The sequence below is a fragment of the Amphiprion ocellaris genome, chromosome 5 (assembly GCF_022539595.1).
Source record: "Amphiprion ocellaris isolate individual 3 ecotype Okinawa chromosome 5, ASM2253959v1, whole genome shotgun sequence".
Taxonomy (NCBI): Eukaryota; Metazoa; Chordata; class Actinopteri; family Pomacentridae; genus Amphiprion; species Amphiprion ocellaris.
The window spans coordinates 15229798-15246044 of record NC_072770.1 but is presented as its reverse complement, the minus strand read 5'-3'; the positions used below and the strand labels follow the sequence as shown (position 1 = coordinate 15246044).

At 40.1% G+C, this 16247-nt stretch overlaps 1 protein-coding gene across 4 annotated transcripts in view; it reads left to right on the top strand.

Annotated features, from left to right (window-relative positions):
- Nucleotides 1–1211: 1211 nt before the first annotated feature.
- The window catches only part of LOC111562655 (contactin-4), a 136068-nt gene continuing 121032 nt past the window's right edge, over nt 1212–16247 (top strand). For 2 of the 4 annotated variants that reach the window (XM_055010937.1, XM_035943982.2), the window contains exon 1: nt 1212–1461. The gene's annotated coding sequence lies outside the window, so the exon portion shown is untranslated. The remainder of the gene's footprint in view (nt 1462–16247) is intronic. The other 2 variants (XM_055010938.1, XM_035943983.2) reach the window with 2 other exon arrangements.

Sequence of the window (16247 nt, the reverse complement as noted above, 5' to 3'; positions counted from 1 at the left end):
CTCATTTCACTGCTGTAAAAGCCGGCAAGCCAGCAAGCTGTAAGCACGATTAATCATTCATGTCCTTAGTATGAACTCTGAAAGTCCTTCAGGAAAACAAGTGAAGTACATACAGTAAGTTCTGGTTTCTCATGCATTGTTGCAGGGATGATTGAAACATTGCTGAGTAAACAAGGGGAACTGTTAGCTAAGTCTAATATAGTTGGGCAGAATAAAACTAGATATTTTTAGTGCATGCAGCATTGTAGTTGAACTGACTCAAAGAAATAAGCTGAGATTGCACAGCCTCAAATCTTTTCTCACAGTGTCACCAATCACCTGAGTTTGATGTGGGCTTATCATCAGCAATATTAGTTATTTTAAGATAAAACTGAATTTTCTTTTATTTCATTCGCGACACTAACATGAAGCTCAGCAGCTGCACTTCAATTGGTGTCTCCTGCAGTACTGGAAAGCAATGAGAGTCGGGACACAGAGTAAATGGAGGGTTTGGATAGGAACGAAAGACACCACTGGGAATTGATTAAAAAATAAAACCAGCACTGACGGGCTTAAAACAAAAGTGAGAGTGTCCAAATCTGAAGCAATCAATTAAAGTGCAGCCTCGGGTCACCTGTCTGCTGACTCTCACAGTACATCAGTGTATGTATTCACACGGAAATGAACCAAATGCACCTTGGAAACTACTTTAAATACATATTCTCATGCCTACCAGGTGACAAAACAATTATTATTTAATCGTTATTTTGCAACATGTGATTATCTTGAACATGTTTTAGTAGCCTTTCTTCTCCAGTTAATTGGAAGGGGGGCTGCTTCTGTGCCTCCAGATAAAAACCATTGTTGCCTGGTAACTGCTGGAGGTTTAAATAAGTTTGCCATGTCAATTTGAAAGGTGAGGATATGGCAGGGCTGTGTTTATTTCTGCAGAACCTGAGGAACCCAAACAACCAGATATGATGTTAAAAAAAATAAATAAATAAATAAATTAAAGATTTAATGTGGAAATGAAATGCTGTTATGAGTACAAATTATAAAGGCATTTGTGATAATATTCAGCAAAAACTCCTATGGATGAATGAACTTGTGTTGAGGACATGTGGTGCATATGCAGAATACCTCAGATTCCCCTTATTAATAAATGTGACATAACACTCCAGAATATAGACGCACGTTGACCACCAAGGGCTGCACATGCTTGGAGATGAATCTGACACAGTGATGGAAAGGAAACAGTTGGGAATAGTTTGATATAAGGGGGGAGTGGTCTGAATTTCACTGTCCTTTATTGGCGTGGTGAAAAAAGACAGACGCACTTTGGAGTTCACTGCTGGGACGTCTCGCCTTTCTTTCATCCACAGCGCAGCTTCTGTCTTTCTCTGCGCTCTGGCCGGCTTCATCCCCATCCTCCTCTCTCCTTTTCTCTCCTCTGCGTCCTGTCGTGTCTCCTCTCCAGAACAGGTAAGGCATCCGTCAAAGTTACTGTGCCACGCAGATCTTTGTACAGTTCAGTGTGCTTCGTGCCTGCCTTCCTTCCTGCGCGTTGAGATTTCAGAAGCCTTTTGCCATGCGTTTGCGCAGGTACCATGTAGCGGTATGGGAGGACATGATCCCCTTTAATGCGCTTTATACGTACACAAATCCCCCCTTTTGAAAGCATTTTACCAAAAGTTAAGGCTCAGCAGTGAATGTTTATTCCGTAGAGGAGTGAAACATCGTGATGCTGCGTTCCAGCATCCTGCAGCGCACAGTTATAAAAATCAGAGGGCTTTGGCATCTCGGCAGTCCGTGCTGCGAAGATGGGTTATTATTAAATCCTACAAATATTACACAGTTTGTCACATGAGGAGTGGATCTAGGTGTAGTTGATGGTGGTAGAGATAGAAATTAAGTGCGTCTTTTTCTTTCCAAATTCCACCACTGTTTAGATCATCAGGTTCAAGCGCATGAGACACCTGCAGGCAGAGATCACAATGTGAGCGGTGGATTTCTCAAAGAAATATCGGTTTTCTCCCCCCCAAACCTCATCCATGCTGCCTGAAAATACCCTGACTGTAGTTTCAGGTATTTGAGATGTTAATTGAAAAGGGGATTTGATGAAGAACTTAGTAATAAATGCTTTGAAATCCTAGAAGGTGTCAGAGTGCCCACCTCCAGCCACGGAGTGTGTGTGTGTGTGTGTGTGTGTGTGTGTGTGTGTGTGTGTGTGTGTGTGTGTGTGTGTGTGTGTGTGTGTGTGTGTGTGTGTGTGTGTGTGTGTGTGTGTGTGTGTGTGTGTGTTTGCTGTTCTTTGGCTCTTAACTCAATCTCAAAGTGTTGTAGTTACCTTAGCTCTGTGTTTACGTGTTTTCAGCCATTCATGCTGGGTCATTAAAGGAAAATTGGCCCCCCTACACACACCCATTCACCCCTCTCCCACTCAGTCTTTCTCTACAGCATAATAAATATGCCATTATCCATTTTCATTCAAATGCAGCCCCCCTCCTCCCAAACTGTATTCAATGATCACATTCCTCTGTCACTTATTCCAGTGAAATGATGATTAATATGCCACTTTGTGGCTTAATTTCTAAGCACTGACTTAATAAACCTGCCACGTTCATGTAGCCCAGTCGATTACTCTCAGGAGGGTCATCTAGAGAATACATATGGGTCCCTTCATGTCCTCATCACCACATAATGACAGAGGCAGACACACTCTGGCCACCGGGACTCCTTCATTCAAAACAAAGAGGTAATAATGCAGTACATAAACAAGTCACATTGCGGTGGTTTTCTATATTTGTTCCACTAGGCAGGCCGTCTGCATAAAATACAGCTGGATGTAAAGTTCAGACTGCCAGCAACTGTGCACATTTTCATTGCCTTGCAAATCAAAATGTATGCAATGTTTGCCAAACTGGTGTCTAGGAACTTTCAGGTGTGCTTCACTGTTTCTGGGAGAATACAAACAAGATGGGGATTTCATTTAATCCACTGTTGTTTAATTCAAATAGGGTTGAGACTGATAACGTGTGCAAAAAGGGACAATTTTATTAATGTGATTTTGCACACAAAAAACAGACTGATTAAATCTTATTAATTAATGTGATACTTTATTTATTTTGGAGGTGTCTTGTTGATGCCTGCGCACTTCCCTACTTTTCAGAATGTGGGTTTTCACCTTGTGATGCTCGAGCTCTTTGGGTTTTTGTTCAGTAGCGGGAGTATGAACAGGTAGGTAGCGCTGGCTGAAGGCTAATCTTCACAGGGGTGATAGAGATAACAGTGATGTATGTAGCGGATGGGGTGGTTTAACACCCAGAGCCGACTGTTGTCTACCGGGGTCAGCTCTGTGATACCGGCGTACACTTTCACCCAGCTCCTCTCATGCCTGGGATTTGGCAGTCTTAATAGCTGCAGGTGGATGCGAGCAGAGGCGGCCTCCGTATTCACAGCCTGCAGATGCCTTGATGAATGCTGTGTTGCTGCTCAGGCATCTGTCAGTCGCTTCCACTCTCCAAGTAAAATACTTCCTTGGCCACTAGCCAGACAGGCAGCCAGCCTATACTGTGGCATGGTTATGTTGCATTTTACTGTGGAGTTTCACAGTAAAAGTGATGGCTTATTCCCAGAAGGAGAAGCTGCAGCTTGAAACAGTCCCTGTCCTGCTGCTGTGATATGTAATTACATGGCCACCTAGTAAATTAAGTAAATAAAGAATCTATGATCTCGCATGTATATAAAAAGCTTCTGCACAGTGTGAGCATTCAGATAGGAATTGTTAAAGTGAACACTGCAAAATTATAGCTTAGTCAACATCGCATAAAATGAATTGCAGTGTGAAAAGGGTCACTCAAACATATTAAATTAACAACCAGATCTGCTTTTCCCGCCACACCACAGTATGTTTTTAGCATATTTTAGCTAATTGTTTTGCTAATGTCAACCAAAAGCTCTGATAAATGGACTGTGTGCTTACTGCCCAGCACCAAATTGCAAAAAGAGACAGTAACTTGTGAACATTTAGCATATCAGTGCACGTTTTTGTTTTTGCAGAAATTGGTAGAGACCAACGCAGAGCTATAAAAGTACATTGATATTGAACGACATTTCCCAAGTGAGCAGACTGCTAGCGTTATTTTGCAACTGCAGCCTTTAAAATATTTGGTACAATAAACACCAATTTAATTAAATTTGAAGTTTTTAAGCTAATAGACCAACTAGCTATTTAACTATTAGCCTGTTGCACTGTTAGCGATGCTTGTCTCTCCTTGTGAATATTTATTATCAAAATTAGCCAGTCAGTGTGCTACATGACATTAGCTAAAAAGGTAGAACAACAGTGGATGCTCTTGACGCTAACAGGAGTGGACTTAGCAGAAAAGCTAATGTACATTGCTGTTCAGAGTTAAAGGACGTGTTTGTTTTTGTCTTTTAAAAGTGGTATTCAGCTTAGTAGCTATTTAGCTTGCAAGCTAACCCTGTTAGCAATGCACTTTTCCCCTGCTGGATGTTTGTCAGCTCCACCCTCCATATGGCATTTTATATTTAATCATTGTGGCAAATGGATGCAAAGAGATGAAAAATAGTCAAACTGATGTTTACCAACATTAAACATTAAATTGCTTATCTACATGAAACAAAAATATAATTGTTTACAATTTTCTTTTCTTTTTCATCATTAAGACAGAATTGCAATATAGTTGCACAACAAAAATGTTTACCTATTTTAAATATGTCAAACTACAGTATTTTATATATTACATTGTACTGTTTAATATTGTATACAGTATATTGTATATGATGTTATGTAATTGTCTCCTGGTACTCAATTAAAGTTGATATCAGCAATGTTCAGCCCATATTAGTGCAGTATTATTTATTAGTTGCATGTAAATCAGTAGCAACAGTCACAGCTAAGAAATTTGGTCAGATTAACTTTCTCAGGGATTAATTTCAAATTTTTTGAATTTTTTTTAACCTACATGCGTACTATGTCTCCTTAAGCTTGTGCATTGTAGCAACATCTGATTGTTTGTGCGACATACATACTACAGTGAAGGACGGATTGCACTAAGAGATATGGATCAAATGTGACCTGATCACACCTGAGGGGCTCCACAGGCCCTGGATTAAAAGTAATTTTTCTTTATTAAAAATAATCTTTTCGGTGGACGAGGCTCACCAGAGAGACGGCATGCATTACTTTATGTTGTCATTTAATTTGATTGTTGCCAGTTTGAGATGAGTCCGGAGAGGACGTGCGATTATTACGCTGTGATTATTTATTAGCTGCTGTCTCTCAAGGGTAGTAGATTGTGCTGGGAAGAGCTATGCAGCAAAGGATCATTTTAAAGGAATCAACCAGTTTAATAGCTTGGAATAAAAAATGGCAGCAGCATGCAGTGAATTGGCAAGTCTGCTAATGATGTAGAAGGGAAATTAACTAATCAGACATGAGATCAGACGGCTTAAAACACCACCCAAGATGACTGTGATTGGTTTTTAAAGAAATACAGATGTGCCAGAGCATTTTTCCCCCCTATAGCAGAACAATATTTCCTCAGCACTGACACAGTGCTCTGGAGCTCTAGACTACAGATGTACTAACAGAAAAAAATGAAATGGGGGGAAAAAAAACATATTTTTTTGGAACCCAGAACCTTAAAATGTTGAAAAACTCTCTGCTCTGTTAGGCCAGTCCGATATTAGACTTTTTGACAATAGTGACTGAAATAAGTGTGTTGGTGAGCAGCTTCCACAGCAGTCAGGAAGGATCCAGGGAGGAGGACATGTGGTCTGGCTGCAGGAGGCCAGGTAAGCAGGACAGAGTGGTGACCTTCACTCTCTGATAGAGACTGACAGAGGCGTGATGGAGGCTGTGCGGCTACAGTCATGTTGAATTATTCCTGACATGGAGCTGCAAGAAACCTCAAAGCCACGGAGGAGCGTAGTACACCGTAGTATTAGAATCAATGAAAGAATCCTGCTAACAAACCTGCTCAAAACCGGAGCTTCACTTTTCAGCTGCCGAGTCCAGCAGCTCCAATGTACCGCCAGCCAGTGCAGCGCTACAGTACAGTAAACTGTTCACACCTTAGTTTGATTTGTTTTGATTTGTAATTTGCTTTTCTCAGCAGAATTGTTACCTTTGTGTGTTCTGCCTTTGTCTAATGCTCCCTGGCAGAAGAAACCCGGCTTATGAATAAATCAGAGCCTTCACTTTCACCGCTTTGAAGGATTGTGAATGGAATTACCATGTACTGTAGCATACTGAACTGGGAGCTACTTTCATCTTTTTCTTTTTTTTCTTTTTGCCCTCTCTCATGCTAAAAATAGTCCAACTGCAGGAAAGTGCTGTCCATACATTGCATTGGTAATTTAAACACAATATCATAAATAATTCCTGGTTGTGTTGTTGTTGTTTTTCCACGACTGTAGTTTTAACCATCAATTATTCATCTAAACCTGGTTGTGAACTAATCAGTATTTGTTTCAGGACTTTGAACAAACAGACCATAATTGCTTATCTATTATGTAAGATGGCAACCTTTTCTCAGTGGTCACCCATGATTTAAGCCTAATCTTCTTAGCCATGCCACATATTTGTTTTCCTGGAAAGCAGATTATTGCTTCTGTTTGATATTTCCCTAGAAATATATCATCTGTCAGTGGGATGATGTTTTCATTTATGCTTGTCAAGAAAAAAAGATTTTTTTTTTTTGTCTGTTTGTTTTGCTGTACTAGTGCCAATATTCCCGATTTAGATTTTTATAGTAATATCTGTAGCCGCAGTTCAGCACAGGATTACTAAGGCAATATTAAAAGCAAACAACTGCACGCTCACAATATAATTTGCGGAGAAATAAATATCATCCTCAGCCGAAATAAAGGGACATCTGGTGTCTGCAGGAACTACCAATATGCCACAATGAAGTTTGGAAATTTACAAACAGGCTTTTCAGTCAGACTGTGAGTTACAAGGGGAAGATGACTGAGGACAAGTACTTCAGAAAGAAGGCGGGGGCCGAGTCTAGTTTCCAAACAAATCCTCTGTAGTGCCGGCGTCACTAACACATTAGTGGTGGTGCATGTTTTCAAAAACAGCTTCAAGTCAAGCAACACCTGCACAACACTGATAGAAAGACTGTAACGTGAACCTGTCACACTCACACTTACTGTAGACTCTTAAATAGATGCTATTCAGGTTGGTTACAGGTAAAATATCACCTCATCATCAGAATGGAAATCCAAAAATTATGTATTTTAGGGGGGATAATTTAAGTCTCCCCAAACATCCTAAATGCACGTTTTATGAGTTGAGTAACGTGTGGATTTTAGGAAAGTAAAAAATAAGATTGGCAGTTGGTTGGTCAGATAAAACCTTGACTTGCATAAACTGGCAATTTATTCCAACTGAGGACATATTGGACTCAGGGAAGACTGCTGTGTGGTCTTTAGAGCAGCTTAGTGCCTTAGAGCCATGTATAGATTTTACTGTCTTAAATAGGAAGCTTCTGTCTGTGATGGGAGCTTATATTTTAGCCATTTGACTTCACAACCACAGCTATGAGCCACTGTTGGATTGATAACATACAAGTGAGTTCCATTGCTGTCTCCTGTAACTATTGTAGTCCTTGTCAATGTAGTTGAGTGTTTACTAGACAAGTACATAGATGAGATGATTGTTGTACTTTGTGAGATCTGGAGCCTCCAGAGGTTTAGCAGGATCCTGCTTGGTCACATTGCATGGCAGAAGTGAGATTGGATGGTTTGTGGTCCAGTCAGTCTTCTCCATTTCACTTTTGCTCTTGAATATTCTGTCTTGGAAAAGCTCAAAAGACCCTCTGATGAAGCGCATGGTCACTAGACCTGCTTCATATTGCAAAACCATAGCAATCCAATTGTTGTCAGTTTTCCAGTATCACTACACACCCGCATGTTTGGATGACAGTCCTCTTGTCCTTGTAGATTATATACAAATGCACACTACAGTGCTCCCTGTGACGCTACCTGCTGTGCAGCAGCACGTAAGCCTTCCTGTAGCTCTTCTCATTCACAGCAGTTAGAATAAGTTAGTGGAAGTGACTTTCCCTCTGGCACTTCCATCCATCACGTCCTGTCTGAAGACTTATCTGATGTTGATGAACAATGCGACTGCGTGTGATGCTTCATGAATCCACGTGCCTCTTGATGCCTGACGCATGCAGCATGCCTATTTTTAATATACATGTACTCAGTGCTCAGCCTCAGCTGCGATGTATATGGTTGGTTCTGATCAAGATTCACACTTGCAAAATGATCGTGATGGCTTTTGAAAATCAGCTCTCTTTGTGCATGACTGGTGAGGGAAAACTATTAATGTAATAAGTAAGTGCGCACTGTGGTCTGTATGTGTGGGATACTTGGGGTGGATGCTGTGTGTGTGCGTTCATGCGCTATTTTTACATTTAGGTTAATTCATATAACCTTTTTGTAATGCAGTCTTATTCTGCAATCTGGTAACATCACATTAGCAGAGAATATTATGTCAGAACCCCACTTAGTGCAACTCTGCAAGAGGAATGTAATTGAGAGGGGGCCCAGGGAAGTCTGATGGGGAGACTGAGAATCTCATAATGATATCTCTATCTACAGCACAACTAGATATTTCCATAAATAGCCACGTAATATGCTTTTCAACTTGGTGATTGCACTGTTTAGCATGCAGAGAAAACTGAATCTCGACCACAAATCTACAGATTCGTCAGTTAGTCCCATGCTTCATGCTTTTCTTACTGGCTTCTTTGAGCATGTATGTAAGGCCACACACAACACTGAAAAAATGAATGAATGCAGCGAGCATAATGAGAGTTTCCTTGCTATTAAGCAGAATTTCCAACAACCCTCTGTCGTAATCTACAGAGTAGCATAAACGGTGAACCTTGGCAGCCCGCAGCATGATTAATGCACTGCACAGTAAATGGATTCGCAATGAACCAATCGTGTGATGAGCTGCTTACACTCGCAATAAACCGGTACCTCGACAGTAGCTGTGGCTCTTCTGCTCCTTTACACAAGAATTTGCATGTCAAATAGCCACTGTAGGCTCGTTCGTGTGGATACGTGTGACCGGTGTGAGTCATACATCACAAATACCGGCCCTCTGTTTTCGCACGGCCGCCTTTAGAGCGTGCAGTGGAGCCCTCGCTTTCTGCCGCAGGTCACCTGAACAAAAGCCTGCTTGCCCTCCGTTGGATGTCCGTCCCTGCAGCGTGGTTGTGTCGATTTTGTCTCCCGTCTCACTGCCAGTCACCTGGCCTTTGTGACCCGAGCCATTTCCCCCCTGACTTACCCAGGCGGTAGTCCCAGCCCCAGCTTTGCTCTCAGCGTGGCAACTCATATCCTTTGCATGGTGAAAAATTACCCCTGACATCTGTGATTATTCTAATCCTTTAAACTCTCTTTTCCTATTACACTTACTGAGGTGTGATAGATGAGGCGTTATCTTCGCCGCCACATTGCAACCTCCTTTTTTCTTATTGTTTATGTTTGTGTCTGTCCACAAAAAGGCCTCTCCTAGCAGGAATTCATCAAATGCGCTTTGTCCTAATATCGGGGCAGCATAAAAACAGGCTGCAAGGTCTAATGGATAAGAACCGTGGCCATCCTTCAACCCCACCACTCATTGTGCATTGTGATTTCATTACCCACAGGAATGTTCTTATACTTTTGTCTCAGAGCAAAATTGTGTTAACCTGAAATAGCCACTTTCTCTTAATAGAAAACATGTCCTGAAGATACAAGGGTATTACTGTGTATCTACAGTGCTGCTATACCTTTATCAACAAATATAGATCGTTACCTGGCCAAACAATAACTGAATCTTTCTGTAGCAATTTGTGGTTGAATTTAGACCTGAAGTGAATAAGCACTCAAAATGGAAAAAATCATAATACCTCTTATAGGAAGGCTCTTTCCAGATTCGACCTGTACGGCTGTGATTGGATTAAATGCGAGGTTCCTGTCAGGTGCTTTTGTTGGTGGGGTCGGGGCTGTGGGGGTGCTGCAGCTGTGATGAGTGAAGCCGTTGCGCTGCGTGGTGGAGGAGGATGGATGGCCTCGGAGTACAAGGTTCAGGAGAAATGTGCCCACCGTGCCGTTAGGGGATAGGGAGGAGATGATTCATTTTCAGCATCACTTCACCCAGGATGATCTCATTACTTTGTGTGAGTGGACAGTCCCAGCGATGAGAACTCGACAGGGCTGCAGACGAGCCTCCACCCCGAGACGCGTCGTATCGGGTGTTACACGGTCCTCTGCCGTTTGTGTATTGATTGTAGAATGCAACAGAACGATGGGAGGAACACAAATTTATTCACGGTGTCCTTTCAGAGGATTTTATGCAGACTGAAAATACAAAAATGAAATGTTTCCTGTACGAGAGTCAAAAATATTTAATACGTTATTTCATGTCTTATTGAAAGTGTGTTTTTGTTGAGAATACTCAACCAATTTCATAAATATAGAATGGATGCTATTATAATTGTGTTGCATGTTCAGAAATCCTAAATATAATGCAGAGTCATATTATTTGTTGCTTCTTCTATTTACATGCATATTTTACATCTATTACATGTGCATATTGCATTATAAAACCAACAAATAGGAGATCATCCCCTGTGACCTCATGTCACCTTTTTTTCCTTATTCAAAATCATTCCAGTGTGTGTTAACATATGTTCCAATTATAGTAATAACTGAAGATTAAATAATAGTCTGTTAGTTTAAGGTTTTGAACACAAAGAACAAAGCATATCACACCTCCGCATGTGCTAACTGAAATGAGAACACAATTTCATATCTGAGTGCAACAGTACAGCTCCTTGTGTTTTCTAAGTGTGCATTGGAGCTCAAAATCCCACCATGCCTAGTTGAGGAAAACAGGGCCACACCTACACTGTAGGCAGGAAGGAAATCACAGGTGCAGGCTGCTTCCTACACATTTAATTGGAATGTTGGTTAGTCATTGTACTGTATTTTAGCCTCTGTAGTACCTGGATAGACTCAACAGGGACTTCACTTCTCCAGTAAGCTTCTCTTTTTGTCATATTTTTAGAAGAGCACACACAAAAACTGTGGCCAGTACTAACAACATCTAATTCATCAGATGAGAAAACCCAGTCTAGATGCAAGTCTGCCAAGTGATGAGCCACAAGCAGAAACATGATCACTGTTTGTTTCTTTTACCTACTTAAAGACTTTATTTATGTCTGTTTAAATTTTAATGTGCCACTATTAAATGTGTCTGTTTGTGGCCGTCTGCTGCCCATTGAGGAAGCTGGACTTTAATTATTCTCTAACTACAAGAAATTGCATTGTCTAGTTTTGACTCTTGTGTGTTGTGTTTTCAGGATGCATTGTACTGCTTTATTTCCGCTGAGATGAGTCACACACATTTCTGTTGCGATCAATTCTTAGACAAGATACATTTAAATGTGTCCTTGTATCTGAAAAACAGAATATGCACTGTTGCATAGTAGAGTGTCTGTCTTTTTAATGCGTTTAACAAACTAATGCTTCTTTTTTCTGTTTGTGATATGCATCAATGTGACATTTTCTTGACTTGCAGAGTATGCAAACATTTTGCAGATTTGGCGTTTGTAAAGGGGAAAAAAACGAATTGTTAAAGGCAAGTGATCAGAATTTAGCTTGTAAAAATGCAGATTTTTTTTTTTTTGTGAAAGATCTTGAATTGTAGCGTTAGATGCCAAACCTCAGTGATTATAACAATTGGAGCTGAGGTTGAGAGTAAACAAGGATGAAAAGTGACCTTGCAATTTAGAGCAGCCAGATGGTTAAGTGAAATAAATACACAGGGTCAGAACAGTTTTAGACCTTGACCACATGGTGCTTTATGTACTCCAGCACAGGAATAATGCATGAAAAGACAGTGTGTTTTAATCATGACAACAACATGAACTGCAATGAGTTTAAAGGGATGCCACGCTGTAAAAAAAAGAGTTTTCTCATATGTAGTGTGTTCATTAAAAAGACAACCATGTGAGATTTTTTAATAATAAAAGTGCATTGACATTGGAAACCTATTGTTTACAGTGTGTAATTCCATGATTACTGTGCAGTTTCATAAACTGAGTATGTTAGCTATTTACTTTAATTTGGTTGCATTGTGCTTGGTGTATTTATGTCATGTGAGCAGAGGCAGAAAGTCTCAGTCAGCTCTTGTTTGCAGGTTGGATCAGTTCAGTAGCTGAAGGATGTTGACTTTGTCAAGGTTGACCTTAATGCATGTATGGCTTGATAGGGATGACATGCTCTCTGCTGACACCGCCTTTGATGTCTTTAAAGTGGCATGAACTAGAAGGCAAGACTCAGCAGCCACCTCACAGATTGTGTTTAGGTAAGGCTGCCCCCCTTAAAGGAACACTTCACTATTCTTATCACCACTGGCAATACTGTTTACTATTTTGTAGTATGGACGCCAAGCTGTGATTAACTTCAACAGTACATTAACTTCTTTGAAATCACTTTTTAAAACCCACTTTTATAGATTTGCTTTGATGGGAAGCTTGCTTTTAACTTTAATTACTTTTAGCGTTCTATTCTGTATTATGTCCTGTTTATTTTATGTTCTCTCTTGCTATATTTTAATTTTAGCTGCCTAGTTCTTTGGTGTGATGTCACCTTTAATTTTCCATTTCTAACTTTTAAACTTTAGTCTTATTTGTCAGTTTTTAAACAGCATAGTTCCTTTGTATGATGTGCGCGCTAATCTAGCTAGTTATTCATTTAATTTGCTATCATTTTTGCTATTTATTTCATTTGACTGCTCTGTGTTGTCTCCTTATGTCTTGCTAGATTCTCTCTGTGTTTGCATGTTTTGACTGTCAAAGCACCTTGTGAACGCTGTTCCTAAGGGTGCAATATAAGTCTTCTTCGTCTTCTTCTTCTTCTCTCTTCTTCTTCTTCTCCTTCTTCTTCTTCTTCTATTTCTCCTTCATGACAACAGTAATGATGCCAGGACCTACTGGAACATTTAGATTAAGCAGTGTCTTCATTATTGTTATTTTCAAGTCAGAGTATCATTTGGTATTTTAACTATTCTGATTAAACCCGAAGGTGCTTGCTATGTAACAAATCTCATTTTACATTACATTACCTTGTAAATAATCATTAAAGCTGCCTCTGGTGTGCCATTTGTGTGCAACTGTCTCACTTTGGAGAGGCTTACATAGATTCTGACGCTGCAAGTTTTTAATTAACTCAGAGGAAAGATTTCTACAAACAGCTAGAAACAGCGAAATAAACTGGAGCTCCAATTACTGGTTATTTATATTGATCTGACCTACTACAGTGCCAGACAGTAAAGTTGTATTTTACATAAATGTTATGTTGTAGTAGATGTGGAATTGTAGAGCAAAGTAAATGAGGTGAAGTACCACATGCATGAAAGGTGTTAAATGATTTGGTGATTTTTTTTTTCTGCATCTCTATCAAAGTCACAAGAACTGCGTCTTTGGTGCATCCTGTGATGTATACGGACCAATATTGGTGCTGAAATATGGTGAAAGTCGGATGCTCAGACCTTGTCTTGTGTGTAGAGACCACCTGTTTAAACTATATAACTTACTATATAACTACTTGGTTTTGTAGCTGAGAGATTAATGAAAGCGTGAAACACGTGTAAGCAGATGTCTTATGCCAGAAGCGTGAGAGTTGCCAACCACAAGGTACTCGCACTACTTTACACCTGCTGGAAAGAAAAGCACCTGTTCTTCTATTGATAATTAGCGTATCAATAGAACAGGTGTTTCGCTGAAATATTAAAGAATGTGAAAATATGTCAAAGGAATAGTCTGACATTAGAGGAATGCATACTTTCTTTCTTGGCTCGGAGAAAAAAAAATGGATACATGTCATGTTTGTATGCTGAATATGAATCTACAAACAGCAGCCGGTTAGCTTAGCTTAGCACACAGACTAGCAACTAATAATAATAATAATGCCTTTCATTTATAATGCACTTTACATACAGAATCTCAAAGTGCTACAGTAGGGAAACTAGCCTGGTTCTGCCTAAACATGCTCCTGGTATGCCTTCCTTCCTTTTGATGGACCCTTCCTGAGCTTTGTGTGTGAAGATGATTTGTGTGGACTCCTGATATCATGACTAGTTCATGAGCATTCTGCCTGTCGTCTTGGCTGATTGGCCTTTCGAGCTCCACTCCTGCTCTCCAGCCCTCGTTCCTCTCCACACCTATCCTCTTGACTGATTGGACCGCTGCCCAGTGCTGCTCTCCAATCAAGCTGCAGCAATGACCACACCTGAATATAAATCTGCTACCAACCTGGCAGCTGTGATTTGATGTGTGCAGTTTGCCTCTGTGGCTCTTGCTGCCTTTATGGCTTTTATGTAAATCTGTGACTCTTGCTAACAGTCTTGTCCCTGTTAGTGGTTACTTGTTGTCTTTGTAGCTATTTTTAAGATGTTACTTAAATCTCAGAGCTTCATTTGTTGTTCTGAGTTTCTGCCTGTAATCTGGGCCAGGCCATGCTAGTTTCTTACACCTGCACCCACTTGTTAGTTGCCCTTTGATGCTACACTAGGAGCAGGAGTGTTGCTGCCATGTCTTTCATAGCAATTGGATCTTTTGATTTTATTAGTATTTTTGATTTAGTAACTCCCACTGGCCGTGTTCTCTTTGCAGTATTAGCCCCTTTTGTATGTTGATTATGTTACCATGCTTATGGATATATTACTTTGTATATATTAGAGATGTGTGCAACAAGAATTTGAGTCCAAAAGTCTTTAAATGTTCAGGGGAAATTACTTTTCTTGCTGTAAAATGTTTACAAAAATACAAGAAAACACTAGGATGCAGAGTCTGGAGCCTCATTGTAACAAACTGTAAACAGCAGCTAGAATGGCACGTGGAAACTCTCAGAGAATGCAGTATAGATGTAGCTTCATGGCTAACAGTTCGATATGTTAGCTGCAGAAATGTCCTTTCCGTGTAATGGGTTAGGTGGTATCATTTGTGGTTAATAAAGCAGCAACCTCTTCACTCTTTTTTTGACGGTTCTGCCCGAACCGTCTGAAAGGTGTTGATGGTAACAATGGGATCTGGAGTAATTCCTGCAGCCATTTCTCTATGAAACGCACAATAGCCGAGTCTCGATTCATCTCAAGTCCATTGTTCTCTGGGGTTGTAAGCTCATCTATCTGATTGTCCAGATCCCACATTGTCCATGGTGATAAAAGGGATATCCAACTAATATCCAGTCTTTGTTCTGTGATCCTGTCTCTTTTCCTTTATGGCTTTGTTCCTCCTCTGTATCATCTCTGCGCACTTCTGAAAATAAGCGGTAAAATCTACAGGATTATTAAAATTGCAAAATGTTAATTTTGAATATTAAATCTAAAATATTAACAAAGGATATTAAATATCAATATGTATTATATTAATGTATAATTTTAAAGCCTGAGATACATTTGACTCCATTCTTTAAAGTCATAAAGGTTTGATCAAGCTTGAAAGGTAAAAGGACAAGAGTCCAGAAGTTGTAAATAATCCTAAGATCTTACCTGATTGACGCTGGCTCTGGTTATCACCCTGCAGAGACAGTAAAAGCTGCTTATTACACTGACAGTGCTGTTTGCTCAGCTATGTCTTCTAAGTTGGTTTGCATTTGCAATTTTAGATTTACTGTCCAACAAGAACATGTCTGGTTTCAGTTGACTGCATTTTCTGCTTTTGTCCGTTGCAGTTGTTTTCATCTGAGCATCGGAATTGACAGAGATTATCATGTTTAAAGTTAGCTGTCACACTGTAGCAAATTGTTTTGTCTTTTCTGTGCTCGTGCACAATCTAAGGTTTGTCCAGTGGTGCAGTAAAATCGCTCAACAGTGGACATTCATCATATTCGAATCTCCTGCTGCAATGATTTTTTTCCATACGGCTCCCACTGACTGCAGGTCATTCTGGTTACAAATTCCTCCGTCAAACCAGCTTGGTCATATAAATAGTTATATAATGATACAGGCTCGGCTGAAACCACTGTGTCACTTTAAAGATGCTGAGGAAATCAGATTTTAATATAGACAGCACACGTGTGATTGCTGATGTCTGAAGTCTGGTTCATATTTGGATATGCACATATTGGACTGCGCATGCCAAGTGGGATGAGGTCAGATAGCATCAAATGAGAAAGTGGTGAACTTGCTTAGCTCTCCCACAACGTTCTCTGAGATTAAAATAGATCCA